Source organism: Venturia canescens, chromosome 9 (genome assembly GCF_019457755.1).
Source record: "Venturia canescens isolate UGA chromosome 9, ASM1945775v1, whole genome shotgun sequence".
Taxonomy (NCBI): domain Eukaryota; kingdom Metazoa; phylum Arthropoda; class Insecta; order Hymenoptera; family Ichneumonidae; genus Venturia; species Venturia canescens.
Window position 1 is genome coordinate 21,622,941 of NC_057429.1, and position 13,486 is coordinate 21,636,426.

Here is a 13,486-nt window from a genome sequence, read left to right on the forward strand (position 1 = left end):
TATTTTTTTTTTCTTTTAAGAATAAATAAATTGCCTAGACAGAGTCGGTAACCATTCTTTCCATAACGTATTTGATGGGAGTTAATTTGAAGACACGAAAAAAATTGTGCCGTCGCAAGATTTGAGTACTTTTCTTTTTTTTTTTGACATGTCTTGGAAATTTTCTTTGCTTGCACAAATGTATAGTTTTTATTATCGCATCAGACGTTTGATGAATTTGCGTTAAAAATTCATCTGCAGAAGTCGCGCATGTATATCAAAAGACACCGCGACGAATTATTGAGTACGATCGAATTTTGTACTCGCAATGAAAACGTAGATTTTGTATAATAATAATAATAATAATAATAATAATAATAATAATAATAATAATAATAATAATAATATTGTAATTGAGAGGAGAAAGAGAGATGAGTATACGCGCGTGTGATACAAGTTTGCGCTCAGGGTAAAAAATAACTTGTTTATATATTAGACCGAAGATGAAGGAAAACATTTTTTTTTATATTGCCGTATAAATGTCATCACCGACGAGATATCATGCAGATACGCTTCACTTTTTTTTAGTAGTTGGTCGGTTCTACGATCGCGATTGCATATTCCATTAGTATTTTTCAACAGCTCTATCAACCCGAGAGAGAGAGAGAGAGAGAGAGAGAGAGAGAGAGAGAGAGAGAGAGAAAAATTTGGAAATGAATATAATTAAGTAAGCTTACAAGCCGTATTTATGCTTTATATAAATTATTCAGATCTCTATTCGTGTTCTCTTTTCTCATATGAATGCAAGCGCGAGGAGAGGAATAGACAATATGCTTTCTCTCTGCTCTGTGCCGGAGACATTTTCAACTCTTGGAAATATTAATATTATTATTTTTCGTTTTATCGATATATATTTTAATCTTATCTCGATTTAGATTATCGAGATTATTTGACATTATTTTTGGAATTGCACGTCCGCGAAGCTCGAGCGATCCAATATATGCTACTCACGAGTGATGTATCAAAAATAATATTTTTGTTGCAATGGAAATTGAGCTAATCGATTGGTCTAATTTTTCACCAATCTATTTTTCGTTGCTACCGAAAAAATTCCCGTTTCGATGAATAGTTTTTTTATATTGTTGAAGTTTGCAACGTTGGAGTTCAATGGAATGATCTTAAAAAAAAAAAAAACCCTCCGGTAATCGTCCAATTTGACACTGCCAAATTTGCAATTGGTAGCTTTTCAAGCGGCTCCGATACTTGGTGAAATAAAAAATTGGTAAATTACAAATGTTTTTTTTTTGCTCAATTCGTTGGACTCGAACGTTGCAAGCTTCGGCGTTGTGTTTTTTTAATTGGGACGTGGGGAAGGCTCGATATAAGTTGGATCGAGAGGGGTATGATGGTAGCAAAAGAACAAGAGGCACTTCGCTACACTGCTCTCATATGTATATCGCTCTCTGGGTAGTTGGTACCGAGGGTGCGCGCGCGCAGTTGTTCAAGCTCATCGAGTTTCGTCGTTGTTATCTTAGCCACGCGGATGGTTCGCGTTACCGAGGATTTTTGATTTTCAAATTTTCATTACTCGAATTTTCATTCAGCCGAAATGATAATTTTGGCCCCTAACGCGCACTAACGGGGCGCGCGCGGCGTCTCAATGTTCTTTTAAACGTTTTCAATATGTAATTTCGGGTGGTTACACATTCATAAATCTATAATATATATGATGCCTGAAAGACCCGACACGACCGCCATTCCGGAGCGGTCCCGTTGAACACGATGCGTTCTCCGGGGGCGGCTTCGGCTACCTTCTCTCTTCTTATCGCAGGGGGAATTCTCATAGCGCGCGCGGTGCGGCGCGACGCGGATGGTGGTCCCAAAGTCGCCCACCTCATTGCATCATCAGAGTTGAAGGAGATGTTGGTGATGGTGCGAAGGCTTTGTACAAGCCTGCTAGCCCGTGCATAGCCCTTTTTTTTACTTATGAACCGCGATATTATCGTCGAGAAGTGGATAAATATATAATAATACATACGTGCCCGTCGTGCGGTGTTATTTCCGAAGAATAAACTCAAGCCCAATAAACTGGACGAAGAGTCGTTTCTCTCTTTCTCTCTCTCTCTCGAAGCATGCCTCTATCCTTTATAATAATATGGAAGTTGGTGAAATTCATTATGAATTTCTCGTTCGATTTTTCATAATTCTCTGGAAAAATGGGTTTTTGTCGCTATAATATCTCTTTTGTGCTTCTCACCCGTCTCTCACATTCCGTTGAAATAACCACCGAAAATAATTTACATTCATTGGGGAGAATTGGACGTATGCAAATACAAATCATTCATAAATATGAATGCGAGCTATATTTTGATGCCGAGTCAAGTCAACTCGTTACAATGAGAATCGTATTGCGTCAAAGTCCGAACTCCGCATTAAGGAGAATACGAACTTTGAGACCGAGAAACAAAATTGATTCATCAAAAATGGCGTTGGGAAGGGAAAACGAAAATCAATAATGAAATATGCCAATAATTCATGTTTGCTCGAATATCAGAAAATTTTGTTTAAATTCATTGTTGCGGTGCTGCAAGAATGAATCAAGTCAAGTCTTGTTAAAAATACGGAAAGATTTGTAACGTAACATCAAATGGGAACTCGCAATAATATTGCAATGCCAAGCATATTTGCTTCGAATTATTTAACAAAGATTTTTTACATATGCCCTCCCACCAGCTTATCTCAATCATTTTTCCGTATAGGAAGAATATTTTTCATTCCTCAGTTTATTCTGATACCTCTTTTTTTTTCTTTTTTTCTTCTATCGTTGCTCCTCTCCTCTTCTGATATATTTTCTTCTTGATAACATACGATAGCTTTTGCTTATACTATATACAGACTGCCTTGTTATCGGAACAGGCTTATCAACGCGACTCGACGCGCTTTGTGCGTGTTTTTTTTCTTTTTTTTTTTTTTTTTGTTTCCTTCGTGATCGCACTATTTAGTGTCGGCATCTAGCAAAAGATTCTCAACGGTGCCTCGACGCTTTGGTCTAGCCTCTGCACACCAAGAAACGATAAAAAAAAAAAGCGCCAACTAACAGCAGCAAAGAGAAAAACGCGCTAGACTTTTATTTCTTACACTCGACTTATTCAAACCCCTTCTTCTCTCTCCCGCTCTCTCACTCTCTCTGCGCTACGTCCGTCTTTAAAACCCGCATTCTTGTTTTTTGCTTTCTCGGCTCATAATACGTCTCCGCTTCTCTTGAATTCGATCGCCGCGACACCCGTCTCGCGCGCGCGACAGGAAGCGCACTGCTGCTGGGGAAAACAGTTTCATTCAAATTCTTGCTTTGGCTTTGCTTTCCCCTTTACGCATATAATACCATTCCTGCAAAGTTCTCTGCAACGTTTTATTCTACTCTTTTTTTTTTGTCCCGTTCAAGATCGCAAAATATACGAGTCATGGCTCTTACAATCCTCGATCCGGCCATTAGCACCTACCTATATATTATATATCGCGTCCAATAGGAATTCTCGTCGGTATTTTGTCCTATACATGAATTCTATTGTGCATGGGTATTCGCGGTAGATAACATTTTTTTTTCTTTCTCTTTCGATTATTACACGCTCGAGATGCGTACAGAATCACGGGGGAGGAATAATGTTGGTGAGGTTTGGATCGTTGCTCACAGATCCATGCGAAAAATAATACGATAATTATCGTTATAATGCAACAATATATCTCGCGCGGCACCGCGACCGCCGCCTCGTATATTCGTTCCTCCGCCGCAGGACCCCCCGCGCCGCTCTATTATATATAGTGCGCATCCCCTCTGCACACTTTTTACCGATTCCAATTGATATCCGCGCATTTAAATTTCTGCCCCTCGGTCTTTAACACGAGTGTGAGACTCTCTCAATATACTTTTTAAAAGACTGAAAAATTTTTAAATCTCCCCGGTTCCGTTCAAAAGTTGTAGGTTTTTCTCGTTGATGTAATTTTGAGGATATATTGAATTCTCGCGTGTGAAACGGAAATGCGGCCTCTCCTTTTACCCGTCGCAGCCGCGTCCAATTCTTCCCTCCCAGTAACGCACGCGGGAAGCCCCTGCTCCGGTCAATTGATACACGGACACTCGTCTCTTTCGTCGCTCGTCTCGCTTGTTCATATCGGCTTTATCGGTCAGGCGTATTTACGGGCGCTCTTACAACATATGTGTATTCGACGAGGACGACGGGGGGAAGCATGCGAAAAGAGATGATGACACACCCTACCGCGAGGGTAGGGTATTTTCTCCCATTTCATCTCTCCGAGAGCATTCGAAGAGCGGATCCCCGATGTTCTGAAAACACAACGCATTCCCGTTCTAATTTCCTCTCTTATTTCCTGAATCGAAAGAACAAGTTCCAACAAAGCAGCAGCGCCGAATATATTATATACCTATTGTGATGATTTTGTAGCAGCAACAAATAGGTACTACGCGCGCGCGGCATATATGAGCGCGATGCATGCGCGGGGAATTTGGGCGGGATATGAGCCTCATATACGTGTCGCCGACGTGTAAGTTACCGATGAGCGTGTCAACACAACGAACGGGAACGGGGGCGGGTAGCAACCCTCGTTTCTGCATTTCCCCCCTTCAATGTCTCATGTGTGCAACATTATGCATGGCTCTGTGCTTTCGCGGTGCTCCTTTTGCTCGTGCCAGTGTCGAGCGGTGTGCATGCGTGTACCATATAGCCGAGTAAAGGAGAAAATAAACTGCGATTCGGATCTCCGTCTCGACCCCTGTGCTCCTCGTAGCCTCAGCCGCCTTTTTACAATACAACTCGCGACTATACAATAACAACTCTTAATCGTACGAATTACGAATGTTCGCTTCCTCAAATTCGCCCATCCCGTCCCGGTCTACTTCACTTTCTACTTCAGTCAAATTTGTGTTTGTTTTATCTTTGCTTGCTAGTCTTTTTCTTCTATACAGGGAGATACTTTTAAGTATATACGAATAGAAAAATTTGCTATGTTTTGTAACAGCGCTGTTCTATATAGCCATTCTATTACATTTCACCAAAGTGCTATATGTTTGAGGAGAGAGACACGGCATAAAATAACTGTTTTGAGAATTTGTTTGTCAAAAGAAAGTCGAACGCAATGCCGTGAGTTTTGATGAATAATTTGCAATAAGATGCTATTCCTGAACCATCGAATGTTCTATGTCGGCATTTAATATGAAAGTTATTAAAGAATTATGATTATCTCAGAAAATTAATATTTGAGGATAGAATAATTTGTAATTAAGGTGGCTTGGGCTATGGCGAGAAAATTTTAAAGAATTGGACTCTATGCCGGCACCAGCATAATTAGCAAAATGTCAACCTCAAATAAGGACGCGAGGACGTTTGGGCGCCAAAACGTACTGCTCCCAATATATATAGCTACATTATTTCATTTTTATCAACGGGATATCTGTAGGATATTTCAACACCCGAGAGTAGTTTTGTTTGGCGCTGTATACGTACATATACCGCCGCGCCGCTGCTGCTGCTGCTAGCCCCTTATCTTGTCTTGTTCGGTTCCGAAATAGAAATTCTCGAGTATACGCCATCGGTAGGAGTCCCCCTCGCCTTTGTTTGTTTTCACGCACTGTTTACATTTGTTCGCGGAGCAAGGGGGGGGGGGGGGGGGGGAGGGGAGTAGTCGTAAACGATTCAATCCCCCTTTCGTTTGCTCATTGCCTCAAAAAATCTTTGTCACTTTTTATATACGTTAGCGACCACGCGGCGGCGTCGTCGTCATCGTCGTCGTCTATCTGCACTCTATAAAACACTTGGGGCTGCTTGACCGTGTGTGGTGGCGCGCGTTGTGGCAAATCCACCATACACACGATATGTCTCGCGATCCGTGCGTTGGACATCGCTGGACAAAGTCGCGCTCGACACGATTCAAACACGATCGTTATATACCGCAGCAGCGATTGAATTGAAAAATATTGCAACGCGCTCTATAGACTCTCGCTCCTATCTCTCGAAGCGCTTGTCACTCCTATTATTTTATAATCCCTATACCCACCTTCTCCTTAATTATGCGGTTTAAATTGAGAGAAATAAAAAATCATGCATGCTTATATCTTGAAACCACTCGGAAAACAATAATGAGCCACAAACCTGACGAGATTTTTTCCAATTTATTATCATTTTCGTTGTCATCAGACTCGCGCGCGGAAAACCTCGAGCGGGTAATTAAGCCTGCGCATGAAATATAAAAATGAAATGGCGCATAAAAGATTCACGCCGGTTATTTGAATTTTCATTCCGAGCTATTTAGTCGAGAGGCCGCGAAAGGTTTCGATCTTTGATCCGCATGAATCCGGTCTCCGTGTCGATCTTTTTCTTCTCTTCCCTTTTCTTTCGTTCTGCTACCTCGCATCCTATTTTTCTTACTTGTTATTGGTCATGAACGGACATCGGAATTCAATGATCCGCATTATTGCCACGCCCGTTAACTGCGATTGGGAGACAATTAATCGTTAATGTCCGAAATTATAATAGTTATTCCGTTGCTCAAACTAAAAACTATATATCATACTATCATATGCGGATGAAAATAATTCGCAACTACAATATTACGATACGCTGTGTCGTATAAAATTCGATCAACGTGCTCGTGTAATGCTCGCGACCCTGCTGCTCGCCTCTCGTCGATGCTCGGTCACGGAGAAAAATAAATGAATGACGGAGTGTGAGAGCGGGCGCTCTCCCATCTTATCGGCGGAGTCTGTTTGTTGGCTATATATACGTTCGAGAACTCACTGCCGCGCTGTGCTCACCAGTATTATAATTATGAAATATTATACGGTAATTTATACTTTTGCTTTCTTACCCAGAGTGTCCTTCATTCAGCACCGAAGCGAGAAACAGAATACGCGAGTCGGACTCGCAACTTTAAACTTTATATACCATATATATTATATTCATTTTTTTTTTCCTCCGTTTACTATTTATAAAGCAGTCTTCACATCGAAAGTAGACAAGAAAAGACGACGTCGATGGTAAATCATTTTTTATTTATTTTGGAATTTTCAAGTTTCCATCATTTCGGGTGGGGCAAAAAAAAAGATAGAGGAGAGTCGATGGAAGGAAATTGGTTTAACGAGTCGCGCGAGTCATAGCTATATGGCGCGCGCCGAGAGCGTATTGCGGGTGAGAGATAGAAGGTAGATACAACCGCCGGGCGCAGGTTTGCAAACTATAGAGACCAGAAGGAACCCTTCTCGGTGTATCCTGCGAGGAATGCAGCCCCGCGCTATAGTGTATGCATTAGGCACATTCCTCTCCCATGCCTCCTGAACCTTCTCCGCACCACCGCCGCATCATTTATTTTCTTTCTTCCTTTTTTTCTCTTCCTCTCTCCCTCTCTCGCTCACTTTTCCTCTCGTTCTCTCGCCTTTCTTCTTATTCATCCTCGCTTTTGCTTTTTTATCTGCTCTTTTTTTTTCAGGCTCAAACCCTTTTCCTCTTATCGCGCGACAAAGCACATTTCAGTCGTCAAAAGTTTCAAATCACGAGTATCACGAGTATATTCGTTCAATCAATAAGAAAATCTTTAAAAATACTAGTCATTAAGAGAACCACCCAACTAATGAAGCTTGAAAAAATTAGCAAGCATACAAAACTGAAAAATAACGTATCGCGGAAATAAACGAAAAGCTTCCAGGTAGATTGGTTGGTCATTGCGTTGAGAAAGGAAGTGCACGTGCGCGCGCGCGATCGATATATGTTGCATGCATATAAAAATCAAACTTTTTTGAGACAATCAAATTGTTGCCTTATAGGTCGAAATTTAATTAAACAATGAAATTCAAATTCTTCTTCATATTCAACAGATATTCAGCGTATATATGCACAAGTAAAAGTTCTCACGAAGCGATTTGTTTTATTTATTCTTACGGCGGGGGGCAAGCACTCAATTCTTCTCTTTATTTTCGTTGCGGCGTCCTCAATTCGATAATTAAGTGATATAGGTATATATATTGTATCATCATTAAAGAGAAATTGTCATTTTTTCAAATATGAAAGACGCGAGTGAAAAAGTTTGTCGAACGCACGAAGACCGGTAAGGGGGGCATATGGGAATGCGATACTCGCCGAGGGTGTGGAGCGGTAACGCAGCAGTTCCAGCCAGACATAATATATATTCTCGCTCGGTTTAACCCGTTCCCACCGCCGCACACAAATAAACACGCGCCACGCACTCTTATTTTATTTTATATATGTGTACAAGAGATCTCTTTTCTGCTTTTTCATCCTCGCGCGGCGCTAGCGGGGCACATCGTCTTATTACCGCGCGCGAGGACTTCCTTTCACCGGGCCTTTTGCTTCTTACCATCGATATCTCCGTCGTTGGGAATCCTGTGCTACAGAAAGAAAGAGGAACGCGCGGGGACCGAATGTACCGGTATCGCGGCGACGTTCGCATTTAAGAACGCCAATATTTCACGGTTAAATATTTTAAGGGCCATTCATCAAGGAATGTCTCCGTAGTTGGAGATTCGTTATATTATTTCCCACACAAATACGCACCTTGAAATTTATGTACTTGTGTGTGTGTATGTGTGTGTGTATTACACTGACTCATATAAAATCATTGTTTCAGCACTTCTCACGTGCCATATGATTTTTTCTTATCAAATAAAGGGTAGGAGCTGGTTATAGCCGGCTCTGGCTACCGACAAGCGATCTCGTCTAATGCTGCGAATTCACCAAGTCTATGTATAAAAGCTGGATAGCGTAGACTGATTCAGCGGGCATAGAGGTATATGCGAGATACGGCCCTAACACGTTGATCAGGTGCTATCTAGCCAATTCCAAGAAGAGATTGCGATAAGAAATTTGGACTATCGGAATAGAAAAAAGAAAATCCTTCAATTCTCGTTTGTAACATTTTACAAACCTCTGTGTGAAAAAATCACATTTTGAGAATATAAAATTTACAAGTGACCCCATATTTTCCATCTTTCGCGGTATTGTTTGATAGGTAGCGCATCAGGTATATTCCTCTTATTAAAATGTACACTAAATGTGAATGTGCGGGGCAATAGAAGAAGAAGAAGAAGAAGAAGAAGAAAAAAAAAAACAAGACAACCAAGTCTGGGAATCCGGAACCGGGGCGAACATTCCAATTTGGAAAGCTGACACCGTGTATATGGGTTCGCGCGGGTGAGACCCTCAAAAGGGTTTGCGTGAAAGCATCAATTTGAACCTGTTGTTAGGCGCAAAAAAGCTAAAGAATAGTAAGCACGTTGGCTCAAATTCTTTTGTAAAGAGGCTCAAAGGGAAGAGCGTGTGTCGAGAGATTCGGTATATCGGTGAAATTTCTCGCAATTTATGAAAAAAATTATGTTGAAACCGTAATCGCTTCCAATTTATTTACGCAATTGTATAATTAATTATTACATAGTAGTCTATATTCATCTCATACTCTCTTCTGATTTTTTGGTCTATTTTACGCGGAATTGTCCTCCTCTGATAAAGTAAGACACAAATCTCTCTCTCTCTCTCTCTCTCTCTCATTGTGTGCTGTTCTTTTTTCTTCACATCATGCGAATTTCATCTTACGTCTGGCTGCGCATTCACATTCAGCGACGAACTGAAAACCGATAAAGTCTTCAATAATGTCTAGACTGCATGGTTTGAGGCGCGACATTTACACCTCGATACTATGGGCGAAAAACAACGTGAACGGTCGCACGCACCTAATAATAATCTCACACGTACTTCCTTCCTTCGTCGCTCTTTTTATTTTTCCTATGGAAAGGATGATGCGTTTTTGATTTCGTTAGAGTTGAACACACGTTTTGCCGCGCATATTTTTGCGAACAACTTAATTTCCTCGCATTGGCTCTTCTCTTTTTTTCCTTCAACCTTGAGGAAATTAACGATGACCCAAATAACTCTTTAGAACTCTTTCAAAAAAAGAAAGCAGCGATTACAATAAAAATCAACTAGTCCAAGTAAATATCGTCGCGCTCTCGGGGCGTGTGCAGTGTGCTGCACGGGCCTCTCAAACACATTGGTATCTCTCGTTAAATAAAACACTTGAATTAAAAAGTCGAGCGTCCAACACAGATAATATTTATAAGTATATTTCGATCGAAACGAATAAGATCCGCTAATAGATACACGCTCATTCGAAATTTGACTTCCGGTCTCGTCATTTTTCTCCTCCCGTGTAACTTATCGCGCGGTTTAATTTTAAGTCTCCTATAGCTCTCCACTGGTATAATATTATCGCTCAACTACAAGGTGGTGTGCCGCGGAGTTGCAGAGGTTGGAAAAATAAATTTCTAAAAAAAAGATAAACGAGAAGGAATAAACAGGGGTTATGAGAGGAGAGAGCAGTATGCGCGGCGAAGAAGTAAAAAATGAAAAAATGCGCGCTCGGTGAAGCTGTGTTTGGTGCACATAGCCATGCACGCGTCGCCGTCGATGCTATTGTACTCTCTGGAGTATTGCTATTGGACATCTCTGCGTACTCTATTTCATCATATATTCTTTATCATATTTTTTCATCTCGGACTCAATCCGTAACACACGCGCCCCCCCCCCCCCCCCCCCCCCCTCCAATATTATTTATTCTTCTTATCGTGGCTTTTCGCTTTGGGTTTTTTCTTGGCGTATGCCATTCGATGAAAGACTCGGAGAACGCATTCTTTACCACCCCGAGTAACCGTGATCCTATAATGGGAAGGTGGCTGTACCGGTTACATTCGCGGCGGTGAGGTATGCAAGGATCGCGGAGAGCCTGCTGCTTCTAACCAACGGGCAGAAGAGAGAAAGAGAGATATCATAAATTCATGCATGCTGCATGATTCGTTTTCCTAATTATTTATCGGCCGTATTTGTTTTCAAATATTTAGCGCATCTAAAAACGTTACGTTTGTCGCTTTTCAACTTTTGTACAGTTTTCTATATTTATGCGTGCGTATTTCGGTAGAAAATTCTTTGCGACCCCGGAAAACTAATATATATGCAAGTAATAACTATTGCATTTAAATAATATCCTCGTTATCCGATCTGTTGTTCATTCCACTAGTCTTCACCACCCCCCAGCATACCAATTAAGCGTAATGTATAAAATTCAAAATGTTAGGGCAATAATCCTCTTCGCGAGACACCGCGGTACATATAATGGTAGTACAATCTGCTCGATACACTCTGTCACTGTAAACCCAAGTACTTTTTTTTTTATAACTAATATATTAATAGCCATAGATTCATTGGTTCGCGGACGCGCTTACTCTTCGAGCTTGGAAATCGTATTAATAAACTCTCAAATTTTTTTTTTCTAAATGGCACTTTCTTATTGTCACGTCCCGCGTGTGATTTCAATATACGCGGTTCGTGACGACGGCCTCCTCTGACAACTGCGCGACTTGACAACGGAGCGTCCCCTTGAGTGCGACCTCTGTGCGTTGCCTCGTGTCGCCGCTGGCCGGAAGCCCTCGGAATCCGCCCGATCAGCATTGCCTGATCGCGAGCTCGAGGGACCTATCCACGGGAACGACTAAAGTGCTGAGATGTTGAAAACCCCGTCACGACGATCGCTTTCGAGCTCTCGTCGCCGTGGGGAGGATTTTTGTACTTTAGTTCCGTTTGATTCTTAACCGACACTCGGTCGTCTCTCGGGATAACTCCATAGGCTAGCAACTCGCGGCGGTTTAGTAAATCCTGAAAGATCGGTGAAACTGCATAGAGACCGTAAGCCTAACCTTCGATAACAAACGCGAAGTGAGCAACACACCACTGCCCCTTGCCTCACGGCCGAGTCTTGCAGACTTTTGCGTGCACCCTTTTGTTAATTCTCAATTTGTTATTCTTCATAAAACCAAGTTAATTCTGTGCGTGTGCGTGAACCGCGCGTCAAACGAAGGCGCGGTTATTGTGTGCGGAGCGGAACGGGAGAATTGTTCCCGTTCGTGTGATGTAAACCTTTTTGTATCTTTCCTTTTCGCATATTTTTCACATATATTTCTGTTCTCGTCGAACCTTCTGTTTTTATGTCAATAAATCTAATTTCCCGGTTAATAATTATTTGAGCGACCCAATCTCCTGCTTCGGGGCCCGTACGGGACCATATATAGGCACCCTTTCGTTATCTCTTAAATTATTTCGATTACTTAATCACTTCAATATTGCAATATTTCGGTTATTCCCATAATTATCCAATTATTTTAATTTCATTTAGACCAAACAAAATATCTACTAAATATTTCACATTTGAAAAATCCTACACTTTGTGTAGGTTGGTGGCAGCGAAAACTAAGTAAATTTCCCAATTACGTTCGTCCCTTCTGGACGTAACATTATAGTATGTATGTTTTCTCCTTGCCGCATGTCGTGAAAAAATATTGAACGCGATGGGAGTCGAGGCGTATGCCGTATACGCGCGGTCGGAGATAGTCCGCGCGCGGCTTGCGGTGATTCGTTTGGCTTTAGAAATTCCTTTGGACTCCTGTATGGGAACTCGTTTATGCGTGTCCGTTCAAGTTTGACTCGATGCCACTTTTTGCCCGTCGGTTCGCAGTTAGTAAGTATATCGTTGAAGGCCCATGTCGCGCCGCCTTCATGGTTCATCCTCGCTCAGAATTATTCAATCGAAACCAATAGAATTCCCGTCAATATACTTTCGTATATATATATATATGTGCTGCATTTATTTCTCAAGGTGGTTTTGTTCTCCTGGTGAACATATACTACCTAGAGAATGGAGTCACGAGCAGAGGGTGAAAACGAGAAATAGAACCGGATAACCGGACTCTGTTGGCCTCTTTTCTGAAAAAAATACACCGCTCTACGGAATGGCCAGCAATTTCAATAAAAATATAAACGAATTTGATCCGTTTGTCCGCGGCGTCCGGCAGCCAGCCGCCGATCAAATAGCCCCGAAAAACGTTTTCCCTATTGGTGATTTCTCACTGGCGGCCCCGCCGGGCTGATCTTTGTTATATTTTATTATAATAACCCTTATTTTATCGTTATTGATTTTCTATTTAAATGTTGTAAATGCTCTATATATTCATCAGGAAATTGTCTGGCATCGGGATACACATTTAGATGTTGGTATGAAAATTATCTTTATTAGTCCGATTTAATGGGAAATATTTGATAATACGATTGGACTATTGGACACTCCCAGCCGCCGGAATGTTTTCCATTTTTTCATTGCTCCACGCTCGCGTTAATTGCATTTATAATATGTGCGTATTTACGAAACCACATCCGAATGAAGAGACTCGGAGTGTAGCACGGATCCAAAGAGACTACTACAGAAATGCCGAGAGAGAACATTTCTCCCACGGAGGAGACAAAGCAAAAGACGAGCTAGCTCTCTTTCTTTCTCCGTTGAGAGAAACGTTCGGTGCAGGAAATGGATGAATGGGGTGGGGTGCTGCCCCTGCGGAGTTTGAGCAGGTATGTTGTTGCCTCCGTGAGATATTCGAGTAGGCTTT

At 41.6% G+C, this 13,486-nt stretch overlaps 1 protein-coding gene across 1 annotated transcript in view; it reads left to right on the top strand.

Moving 5' to 3' along the window:
- Positions 1-13,486, top strand: part of LOC122416014 (glypican-6) — a 39,602-nt gene that overhangs the window by 1,568 nt on the left and 24,548 nt on the right. The gene's annotated exons all lie outside the window — the stretch shown is intronic.